Source organism: Brachycentrus maculatus, unplaced genomic scaffold (genome assembly GCF_059751285.1).
Source record: "Brachycentrus maculatus isolate JH-2025_06_01 unplaced genomic scaffold, ASM5975128v1 h1tg000060l, whole genome shotgun sequence".
In the NCBI taxonomy this organism is placed as follows: domain Eukaryota; kingdom Metazoa; phylum Arthropoda; class Insecta; order Trichoptera; family Brachycentridae; genus Brachycentrus; species Brachycentrus maculatus.
The window spans coordinates 107,895-121,319 of NW_028280814.1; the positions used below are offsets into that span (position 1 = coordinate 107,895).

The 13,425-nt window shown below is 30.6% G+C and overlaps 1 protein-coding gene across 12 annotated transcripts in view; it reads left to right on the forward strand.

The window, feature by feature from the left end:
- Positions 1–13,425, forward strand: part of LOC148311612 (CUGBP Elav-like family member 1) — an 87,902-nt gene that overhangs the window by 56,026 nt on the left and 18,451 nt on the right. The gene's annotated exons all lie outside the window — the stretch shown is intronic.

The following is a 13,425-nucleotide window of genomic DNA, read 5'->3' on the forward strand; positions in this document are numbered from 1 at the left end:
GATATACAACCGCAATTATTATAGGTAAATTACGGAGACCTTCGCACCAATCTTCTGAGCTGCTGACAGGTACACCGTGTATCTATTTGCAGTTTTCTGTATTCAATACCTGCCTGCCTATTTAGGTACTTACTTAGATCGTTACGTAGGTTGTATAGTTAGGACACATTTATGCACTCGGGCTTTGTGTCTGACAGGAATGATCAACATCATTGTCTACAATGTCCACGCTTACCGAGAGAAAAAATACACATATCAAATGTCGTAGTAAATCGATGAATTATTGTTAAATTATCTTTGAGTAGGTTTTCTTATATCACTTTCAATTAAGGTTCAAGATTTAATATTAATTCTAGAAAGTATCCATTTTTTCCGAATATAATAAATAATGTTTTCACGTCAAACGTCAATCGACTAATTACTGTGAGAGTATTTTTTACATTGGTTACTATTTTAACTAATTGAATATTAAATGAAAATTGTGACAAAAAAAAACATTTTAAAATGTTATAACATTATATTAAAATGCAGTAACAAAAAATATATATCTAATTTTCACCAAAACAGTAATATAAAAAGGACTAGATAATGATATCGCTGATAACCAAGTAAAGACAATAACTTAAAACAATTTAGCATCATTTAAAATGTTAAATCGTTAACATTTCAGGATACGCAACTGAAGCTGTTTCATTTTGTTAGGTAGTTTAGGTAGACTTCATTCCATATACGTAATTATTATCAGTAAAATATTTAAGCAACATAACCACTTAACTATTTTATCAAATGCGTGTCGACAAAAGGTAACGATTTGTCACACCCTTTTTGCATTCAGACGTCTTTAAAAAATGCGATAACTGTAAAACTGTATCAACCTAATAAACATATTGAAAAGTACCCTATATATGGAGACCGATAGTGAGAACATTTAAACTTAATTTGTTTTGGAAAGGTACCTATGTATATAAAATCATTATGTAATTTTTTAAGTAATTAATATCGATGTAGCGTATTGCTAGGAAGGAATCCCTCTCATAAAAACATTGTAAGTATTTTTGATGTGAATTCGAAAACGATAAAAAGAATTACAAGAATAAATACATAATATTTACCTGATACGTACAGTTTGCAAAGTATTATATCACAGCTAATTATTTTCTCGATTAATATTTTCATCTAAGGACTCATATACATTGCTGTGTCCAAATTATGTAAGCTTGTACGAGTACAATCGATGCTAGTGTTCTTTTTCTGACAGAGTATTTTTCTTCCATCCTATATAGTAAAAAAATCCTTTATTATGAGCTCCTTCACCCTTTTTACGTATACCAATTCAAATGTATTTTATTCTAACCCTAAATCCATGAATCTGGACCACGGAACTGGTTACCTTGTATTCATAAAATTAATTACCGACCAAGTTAACACCGCATCCTATACATCATCATAGTGCAGATAGGAGTCAAAGAAAGAATAATTTCCCACGACAATTCAATAACTCGATAGTTAAAATAATACAAATTTACTAATGAACTCCGTTTATTTCACACAATTTTTATATCAAAATTATCTTGGCAATAAAAGAATTATTTTAAAATATTGCGAACCCAATACTTACCGATCGCGTCAATTATTGTTTCTGCTAAGTTCAGTAAAATATTTATTTATTTAATCTCGATTACTATGAGTTTATAATATGCGTATTACATCAATATTCTGTTCCTTAGAAACCACTCAATACAACTGTTTTAATGTGTGTGCTTACCTTGAAGTTTAAGTAATATATATTATAAAACGTATGTTTCATTTAGGTATAAGTATAAAATAGATTAACTAGATACAATTATTATACATAAAATAATAAAAGTAGAAGTACACTAATTGCTAGTTAAATATAGAAAATAAGAATGTAACTTGTCTCAATTAATTAATTTTTTACTAATAATAATATATTGGCACGAATATCTCTCTTTTCTATATTTCCATCACCCTTCTTATAATGTACATACATATAGCAATTAATTGTATTATTATTCAGTATGTAAATTATAATACTCGTACATTTTAAGTTATTGGTTAAAAAATGCAAACCTAAGTATTTCATAGGTGAGAAAATTATATTAATGTAAAAAAGATCATGTTTCTATTGAGTCAGTTGAACAGCTATGGGTAAATTTATTGGCCTTTAATTTTTTTAATGCAAGTACGGTGAAATTCGTAATTAAAATAAATTAATAAATTGTTTGAAAAATCAACCTGTATTTTACTTTATATAACCATTATGATAAAGATTTACCAAATATTGATGTATTTTAAAATTCGCATTTAATAAAAATAACCGTGATCATAAATTTAGAATGCAAATAATTTCATAATAAAAAAATCCCACATCTGCACTTGCTGTTTATGGATCGACGCAGCCCTATATTGAACGGCAATTATACAAAACTAAAGTGAGTCCTACGCTCCAGTTTCTTAGATATAATATATTTGATAGGATACAGATGACGTACGACTTATATGTGAAGAAAATCGAGGTTAAGGGCATTACTATTATGTATATGGTAAGACATAGAGTGGAAATGGAAAGTATAATTATTTATAATAATAATAATAATAAAACCCTTATTTGCACCCCAATGGTGCATAGGGCACTGCTTCATAGAAACGCATTGTTATCTTGATCGTTTACACATGAAAGAAAGGGGATCAGCCCTCCGCTTCAGGTACCAGTCCAGGGTATCATTGAATAAATATTACAGTGAAAAATCACTTATATTTATTTGACCCCCCCTGGGAATCGAACCCGGGACCTTCAGAACGGTAGCCGAGCGTGCTGACCATTACACTACGGAGGTGGACTAGATAATTATTTAAGAAGAGGAAAAGAAGGATAGCAGCAATGGCTGGGCACTCATGGTTGGATATCGGTACTCATAAAAGCTCTTATAAAACTAAGCTAATGTATATGAGTCCCTTGAGAAAAGTTCTTGAATTTTATGTTTACTCGAGAAATATAACAAGGAAAATATAAAAACAATTTTACTAGGTAATTTTTCACAAAGGTTTTTTTACAGAACTTTTCTCTCTTATTATCGTTCATATCAGCGACTTTACGGGTATGCTACAAACATTACGATTTGCATCGTAAATTTTTAATCAAAACACGATAGTTTTAGAATGCTTTTATCTTGAAATAATTCGGTTTTATTGTAAACGTTGTTCTTACAATATATTTTATCACCACTTCTGTATAAAACTTTCCACTTGTTACAGTTTTAGATATTTCAGTATTTTCGGAAATACTATGGGTATTTTGTATTTATTACGAAAACACCTTAATTTTTGTATTATCACCATCGGTAAATCAAGTGTGCGTTTATCGAAAATAATATAAAATCTCAATATTTGTAAACCCATAGATTAAAAATTTATCCATGAATATACAATTTATGTATTTTTTTTGATGAATCCAAACCTCTTACTTACTAAATTGACTTACATAACATAACGGATTGTTTAATAATATACAAATTTCCTTCAACACGAGAAAATACTATTCATGATTTCATAAAAAAGGCTCCATCTATTTGGTACATACCCTTCCTTACTATTTGCGTTCATCAAAAAATAAGATAGACTTTTAAATGAATTCTACATATTCTATTATTTTTAAAATAATGTGATTTTATAATCCGTTAAGACGTGTGGACGTAAAAAAAATATTGATTATATTTTTATATACTTAGTGGTAGGTACTTTAATTTTGTGCAACGTGGTGCATGGTTACTATCAGTTATCAGAAGTCGGTACTCGTAAATTAGGAATATTCTGTACATAACACATTAAGGTGACTAAAACCTTATTTCAATACATTTAACTGCCGAATCGTGGAGTCCTTTTTAAAATATTATGTATTTTCGTGCAAAAATAAACATCAAAGTACTTATCTATAAATATTTGTTCACGTTTTTATGCTGCTTATTTAATGTTTTGAACACGCCATTGCCTTGTTTTCATTTTTACGACTTTGTGTAATCATCATACATTTTTATTTATCAATAACAAGTTTTTTTTTTAATTCCAGTAATGCAAACTAATGTCATTAAAAATTTAAACACGTTGCTAATATTAATATGAAGACATGAAATATTATTTTTTCATCGTGAAGTATTATGCCTGTTTCTATGTATATATATATATATATATATATATATATATATATATATTATATATATATATATATATATATATATATATATATATATATATATATATATATATATATATATTATATATATATATATATGTATATATATATATATATTTATATATATATATATATATATATATATATATATATATATATATATATATATATATATATATATATATTATATATATATATATATAATATATATATATATATATATATATATATATATATATAATATATATATATATATATATATATATATATATATACGTGAGTGTGTGTGTGTGTGTTTCAAATGTTGTAAGCTTGTAAACCTTATATACATTTTTTTCGTAATAAGATTTAACAATGATAATTAATAATGCACAAAAAGTTCAATGAATGACATATTCGCTCACTCCTTTCAAGAACGTCATAAATCAAAAAACTTGATTTATATATATAGTATAATGTATTAAAAATAAATATCAAGCCACTTATTGAACTTTTTACTGTGCAACAGATCTTTTTAGGTAAAACCTGAGGGTTTTTTCTCCATTTGAAAAATATTTACTACATTTAAAAAAAAAATTAAACAGTACCTTTTCTTCAAAATGCAAAAACAACACTTTCTGCCCTGTAGCGAGTAAATAATAAGTTTAAAATATGCCGATTTCGCTGGGATATAGTACATTTTCTGGGCATTCCGAAAACATGCACAACTGAAAATTGACGATTTTTTATTTATGACGTTCTTGAAAGGAGTGAGCGATATGTATGGTGTGCGTTTTTGATCAGATCTGAAAAGATCTTTTACCAAGTTTTATTTTCAATACAAAATATGCCTCTGTCTCACTCTTAATGTAAGGCCATTGAGTATTTTCTTAATAGGTGTTTTGGTGCTATTCCTATGAACAACTGGTAAACATCGATTCAATGATGTCCCGTTGTGTACTTAGTTATAATGATGAGGTATTTCACAGGCACTTTCACAAAAATAAACCAGAAAAAGAGAGAAAAATGACAAGTTTTCTGGGAAAAGTTAAACGATAAGACACGTGTTATAACAAAAGTTTTCCTGCGTTAGGGTTGTGCTGAATAAAACATTAAGGATTACACGGGAATAAAACATTTCCCTTAGTTTAGTTCTGACTGACAATGTCCTTCTTCCATTATACCCGCTTCGTCCTAGTGTCAACAAGAGGGCATTATAGATTTTTTATCTCCCGTTCCTCCACATTATCTTGAACGGTACGCTCCTATACTTTACCTCTTCACTCCTTTCAAATACTATTTTCACTGTATTCTGTATTGTATTCATTGTGTTATATACAAAACCATATCCTTTTGAATGTGGATAGCATTAAGGACATCATAAGATAAACATACACATGAGACGTGGTTATGTTCTTTTAATTTTATTACCTCCTGATATTCACATCATATTTAAATAAAGTAATATTTTATTTTTTGACATCTCATCAAAGATGAAGAAGAATATGGAAGTCTGGGCATTTACGGGGCTGACGACCGTCATAGGCTGGTTTAAGTGATCACTTTACACACGTGTAACATTCACCAATTCTGCCCATTATTAACAACCACACTACTCAAATTCTTGGAAGTTATGAACCAATTTAGAAACCTTGTTCTTGAATCACTAGAACTTCACTGGTGAGATGTAAAGAAGCTTACAGCCTACGACGGTCGTCAGCCCCGTAAATGCCCAGACTTCCATATTCTTCTTCATCTTTGATGATATGTCAAAAAATAATATGAAAATAACTCCTGTAATTGGAGATAATCCAGATTTTGTGAACAAGTATTTGGACACACTCAAAATGTTGTAAGTAATATTTTGTTATAATTTTTGCTTTATTCGAGAAACCCTATTTAATTTTGAAATGTATCAAATTCGATCTTAATTTTATATCTTTTTTGTTCATGGAAAAAATTGTTTTTAAAATCAATTTTTAAATAATACGTATTTTGAGCGAAAATTCCTATGTATGTATGTACAATTTATATGAGAGTTATGTATAATAAAACATAAATACATGTTCAAATATTTATATGTATATTATACAGTAATCTCAAAGTGAATCATTTTATAAAACAAATCTAATATCAAATCGTTATACATTCATATTAAAATAAAACATAATTTTGTTTATGATGAATGATAGAATATACAAAAGTATACGTTTAGAATTGTCACATTATTCAATTTTATTAACGTACACTATCTTTTATTTAGGATTTCTAAATGATTTGCTAAAATACTGCATCGCTTCATTCGAATACCCTCGCGTTGTTCGTAGTATATGATCGCGTTCTCATTGTTTAGGCCTTTGATGTAGTAATGGATAAATATTACGATGATCACAAGACTATCGGTAGCATTCTTATTGAAATATGTAGAGAAATAAGGGATATATGAAGGTTTACCATAAACTTTAGCTATTTTTATAAAACGAAAAACGTGCGTTCGCATACTTCATCAAATTTCCGTCATCGAACGTTTTATGACGTCATATGATTTATTGTCTATGGTTTTTAGATCTGCAATAGTAGTAGTGTGTATTGTTTGTTTACCACTACACTACCATTTGTGTTATACGAATATGAGGGGAGGGGGGAGTGTGAGGTTGGACCATAGACATCAACAAATAGAGCCGCCAATAATTTAGCAATGTTACCAATATTAAAATAGCTTTATTGTTTCTGTGACGTCATTCATTACCAACTTACGAAAACAGCGTATTTACGAAGGCGAATTTTCCAAAAGAAAATGATGAATGAAAATATTGATTTTATCGGCTGTTATAAACACAAAACGAGTCAAATACAATCCTTTAGAGGTTGAGTATGTTGAATTAGATATTCCTCCCGTCTGACAAAGATCCATTGGAAGCCACGGACATTAGCTGCTATAGACGAACGGCGAACTGAACGAGTAGAGTATCTCTGTATTCCCGAGAATCGTGTTAGCAGTAGCAGTGGTAGAGTGGATAAGGGAAAGGCGAGTAATTAGCGCCCACCGCGCCCCGCTCACGCGGAGGTGTTGAAAGAAGAAGCAGCACTATCGTCCACTGCTATTCCTGTAGTGGAGCGACTCAAGACATGATTGAAATAACAAATAACGCGCTGCCATTGTGAAACTGAAAGCTGTCTGAGAAGTGGATGAGCCGAGCTGCCTGCCATCTCCTACCTATTCTGTTCGGGCTGCATTCTGTACATCTATTGTCATTCTAAGCATGTGTTGTAAGGTCCAAAAGTTTCTGGCCTGGAGTTGTTCGCTGGGAAAAGTGAATAAATACAATTAATGTAAAAAAATACGATTTTAAATTATCTTCACTTTAATCATTGTAGGAAATGTAGTAACGAAAGCAAGTGTCGTTCACGACTCTGTTATTCTAGGCTGATTAGCAAATCTAAGTATTTTTTTCTATATGTAATGCATATGCAGAGCTACACATACTATTCAACTATTTAATTGAAATTCATTTATATTTATTCTGCCCAAAGAGTTTCTTTAAAACAGAATTTAAACATTTGAAAATAAACCGTTATAAAGAAAGTTATTAATTAGTTACTTCCAGCTTTAATTCTTTTTATTTTTTAATGTTTTTGTCGTTGAATAGGTTCTTAAAAAAAAACATTGTTTCTTTGCTACCAGCCCAATTTATTATTTCAAAAACAAATATTAATCACTATAAACCAGATCAAAACTCTAAGGTGGGGTATTCGGTTTTTAAAAATGTCCCTAATTAAATTACCGTTGACACGGACAGCCATTCAGTAAACGGGTGCGTTGTCGAGCAAATTTTGAAGTCTTTTTTTAAATTTCCTCACTAATTTCTTAAAATACAAATTTAAATTGCTTAAGTATAGTATTTTTTAATTACTTTGTTTTTATATATTTTATTAAATAAGTTTTTTTTTACATAACTTTTGGAACTACGTATCCACCACCTCGAACACTAAGAATGTGTATAGATGCATCAGCCTATAATATTTCACTCACTTGTCCTGTAATAAATCCTACATACTTACTTAGAATTTTAATTATTTTACATATCTGCGATACCTCCAATAAACAATTTAATTCGAAAATGGATTAACCATTTACAGACATATGAAATACAAAATTAAGAATTTCTCAAAAATTAACTTATTTTTCTTATTGAAACTACGGCGGAGAATAACGCCATTATAATTTAAAACACATTCAACAATACCTAGTATAAATATACCTAGTATTAATGCATGTATAGATTAGCAGAAAAACGACCATTAAATGCCCTTGCAGCTCACTCATAACCTACACTATAATCTTGTACAGGGTTACCATAGATTCTCTGTCCACAAGATATATCTTCTTTATTGGGCCTCAAATCTTCATTCCCATTGATTTTTTATACTTTCTAGTGTTTATTCCAATCAAAATCAAAATCGCGAAGCAACGTCGCTCGTCGTAATGTTTTTTTTTACATTTCATGACGTACCTACAAAATATTTTTTAAAGTTCGTGTCTTAAATTTTTTTCTCTAATGTGCGAGCTTTAAGTAATAAAAAGGGCAACATTTATTTATTTATTTTTCAAAACATATTTACATACACAAGTCATATATATTCCCGATGAGCAATTTCTATTTCTCATTTTGGGCATTGTCATAGTAATAGGAGCATATCCGTAATATATAGAAATGTTTTAATGTGTCAAAAGTCTTCGTAATCTGCCGACGGAGGCCATGTATGACTTGATGTTTGGATGTGAAGGAAGCGAGGAGTGTATGAGTGGGGAGTGTGTAGGACAGAAGAGTGTGGCGTTCCATCCTCTCTGCCTACCACTGCGGGTAAACGGCGTGATGGTAGTAGTAGCAGTACTAGTTTTAATACTTTATCTTGTTTTTTGTTATATGGTAACCTTATATTAGGTATGTTATATTGTGTACATTTACGATACATTCATAATACTGTTTTAACTTGATGCCTTGCTCATAGCTGTGGAATAGTACAAATCATCATAAGAGTTTATTTATGCTAATATGATTTTTTACTAGTTCTTTACTTTTTATACACGTTTAACCCACTTTGCGCGGGTAGGTACCCTTGAAATCATGAACGACGCTTATCTTCTGATCCACAAATATTGGATTCCAGGTCGTTCCTCGACTGACCTAGATATTCGCGTAAGAATTTGCATATGAAAGCCCGTATATTCCCAGCATTTGATTCCAGCACTCCGGATGAAGCTCCGAGAGTGTTGTGTGTACTCCATAACGTCAAGCGTCAGGCACTCCGCGCTCCGCCCGTATTATCTAACCGTGGATCTAACACACATCCATCCACCGTTCATGAATGGAAGGTATTTGCACTTCTTTGGAAACGCACGCCGAGTTGACAGCATATTCCTAACAAATAGCGTTATGTAAGACTCAACCCAGTGCCTTCTATATCAGAAACTAGTTGTGATCATAAGTTACAGACATAGCGATAGCTTTTATTGCTAAACCCATTTATCTAGTTTTCCATATTTTGCACCGATAAATCAAGTTTTTTATGGAGTTTAGTACGTAGTTAAATCAGAATAATACTGTAAAGAGGATGCATTTTGTGTTACAATGAAAAGATAGCTCTGTATTTAATTATTTAAATTTTAGCCATTTTAACGTTAGATATTTGTGTTTTTAAAAATATTTGTGTTTTTATTATTCACACAAATATTTCAATTTCATACAATTTCTGTAAGCCTAAACGGCTCATTATTAGAAATAGGTATCAAATTGTGGTAGAGTGGGTTCGAAACGAGAAACTCTGACTTAAGAGTCCGCGACACTAACCCGACAATTCTGATTCGATTGATTTCAAAGTCAATAAAACCCTGTGTTATTTAAAGTATCTTATTATAGTTATTACTGCGATTTGATTTGGATCTAAATTATAAATCTGAATCACCAGCCTTAAGTTCATTTTGCTAAATTGTTATTGTAATATTAAATTTTGTAGGAAATTGCTAGCATATTGTTTATTTTCCAGGACCACCACAACATTGTATATATTATCTAGGAAGCACTGACTAGTGTGTAACCATCGTCAACCTATGGTTTAATCGGTAAACCTACCTGCATTTCATTTACATAATGCGTTTAGATTGGAATACGTGGGTGCATGTATGAGTGGAAAAATATATATGTATCTCATAAACGTTTTATAATGTTTTTTTTTTTTTTTTTAGATGGGAATTGCATTTATTATTTACCTTGCTTATTATGTACAAGGTTTATAGATCATTTAGTGGATTTTTGTTTCTTCTAGCTAATTGAATATGTTTTTATTTGAATCTGTGTTGGGAACAGGAGGGATCATCTAGTGTGGGTCAAATAGGAACTTCTCTGCATTTGCTCATTGCTGGGAGGAAACCACGTAAAACTCCTCAGGAGAAGGCGGACTGTTGACTGTCATCAGCAGACCTTCCGTTCCACTAGAAGAGGGTTCGGCATTTTGTGTCCTACTTTGGTTTATGTTACCAATGTCCTTCACTATTTTTATCATGTATGATACTACCTCTCGTGACAATTCCTTATGAACTATCACGGATTCGATGTTGGATAGATCCTCACCCAGGCTCCTGCAACGCGCCTCTAGCTGTTGTCTCGTTTTATAATGTTATAGCTGCAAGGTCTGCAATGATCAGTGTCCGAAATACCTACACTACACCTTACTGCGCACTAATGTAAACTGCATTGATAATTTATATGAGTCGAATGCATTTACATCACGTCCGAGCATATCGCTAAGGCATGTCGAGCCGAGTCTTTGTGACACATTCAAAGTATTCTGGTACCAGTGCAGTGGTGTAGCGGGGCCGGAGCAGAACCCTGGCTCTTGTCTTCCAGTCGGAACGTGCCTCGGTTTTCATTTGAACTTAGTCTTCAGGGGAGTTGAAATAGACGCCATCTTCGAAATAATACCGAAATATAAAATTGTAAAAATCTGCTTCATTTGACCTAAAATATATATAATAATTGAAAACTAGCTCACTAACCCTCATGCCGCTTCTCTACGGTGGTAGGCAGAGAGAATATAACGCCACACCAATCTGTCTTTGAAAAAAAAAATCTTCGCCTCTTTCATATTTATGCATCTCCTCGTTCATACCGATTATTCCGATTCTTGACCTGACCACTTTCAAAATATATTTAAGCTCAAATTTCAGTGTCAATTTATTTTTATATTTATTTCGAGAAATAAAAATACTTTGTGTTCTGATCCACTCACATTTTTATTAACCAACTAGTTTCGGCAACAACCTGTTGCTGTCTTCAGGGTTACAAGTAACAAATGTAATAAATGTAACCCTGAAGAGGGCAACAGGTTGTTGCCGAAACTAGTTGGTTAATAAAAATGTGAGTGGATCAGAACACAAAGTATTTTTATTTCTCGAAATAATATATCAATATGATCCACAAAGTTAATGCTTTCAATATTCAAAACATCGATTTATTTTATTTCAACCTTGTTAAAATTTAAAAAAAATGGTAGCAAAATTTTAAATATCTGTCTCCATATTTACTGTTTTTTTTATATAATGAAAGGACTTTGTGATATTTGAAAGAAATTTCGGTTTTCAAATTTCGTTTATGAAAACTTCATAACTGAATATTTGAGGAGTTTTCACATCGATTTTAATATGACAGACGTTATCCTGGGGCTTTTCAAATTACCACTACACGACTGTCTATTTAGTACTGACTTCAACAAATATGTGGTATGCATAACAAGAAACCTACCCAATGGAAAAATTATACTTTTTTTTTTTCTTTCAATGCTCGATAGTGGGACAGTCAATCCCGGCACGCTTAAGTCACACACTTACAAACAAGCGATGAGTCGCCCTTGAGTGAAAATGTTTTAGTAATGACAATATGAGAATAATTGTTAAATCGATTCTAACAATGGTTTTTTCACTGCTTTTCTGTAACGCAACTGTGTACATGAAATATTTATCAGTTATTCTGAATATTTTAATATTAAATTCTATTATGATTATTAAAATATTCTAAACCAAGTAAAAATAATCGATATGATGAACGAAAATGTATTTGAAATTCGGGAACTGTATATTTTTAATTATTTAATAACAAGTCTAATACTAAAAATAACTTGACATATTTTAGTATTATATTTGAGTGAGATATTAGAAAGCACATGAACGTTTTATTATTTTAATGCTAAAAATACATGGTACATAGAGTCACTGACATTAGTGAAAAATCAAAATAACGTTCAATATTCTCCCATATAGATACATTATTAACGATCTTTAAACCATTATCAGGCAGTCATTTATAACTAATTTCATAAAGCAATCTTTCGAGTTATATGATAATGATTATAGTATATCATTATCATACAGGTTATTCATATCTTAATTATGATTTTATTATGATATCGCGTTATTTATTGATGCTTTTTTTACAATTAAAAAAAATATATTAATTTGTACATACTTATACTTATTTGTATTTCATAGGTAGAAATATGGTTCTCATTAACTTATTCGTATTGCAAAGGTAGATGTATGAATCTTATTAACTTATTTGTATGACATAGGTAGATATACGGGTTTTATTAACTTTTTTGTATTACATATTATATGTAGATATATGACTCTCATTAACTTATTCGTATTACATAGGTCGATGTAAGATTCCTATTAACTTATTCATATTGCATAGGTAGATATGTGATTCCCGTTAAGTTATTCGCATTGCACTGATAGATGTAAGATTCTCGTTAACTTATTCGTATTGCATAGGGAAATATATGATTCTCATTATCTTATTCGTATTGCATAGGTAGATGTATGATTCTCATTAACTTATTCGTATTACATAAGTAGATACGAGTATATGATTCCCATTAACTTATTCATATTTTATAGGTAGAAGTATGAATCTCATTAACTAATTCATATTGCATAGATAGATGTATGATTTTCATTCACTTATTCGTATTACATAGGTAGATATATGATTCTCATTTTCAAGAATATAGTAATTTATCAGAAAAACTCGGGTCCTACTGAATTCGCTTTCCTGTGTATAAAAAGAAAATATATATCATGCTCATCGTTTTCACTGTCCGCTTTGCATACATTTGTTACGTAAGTGCGGTGGCATATGTATAGGTAGGTAGGTAGGTACTTACAATTTATGGAAATA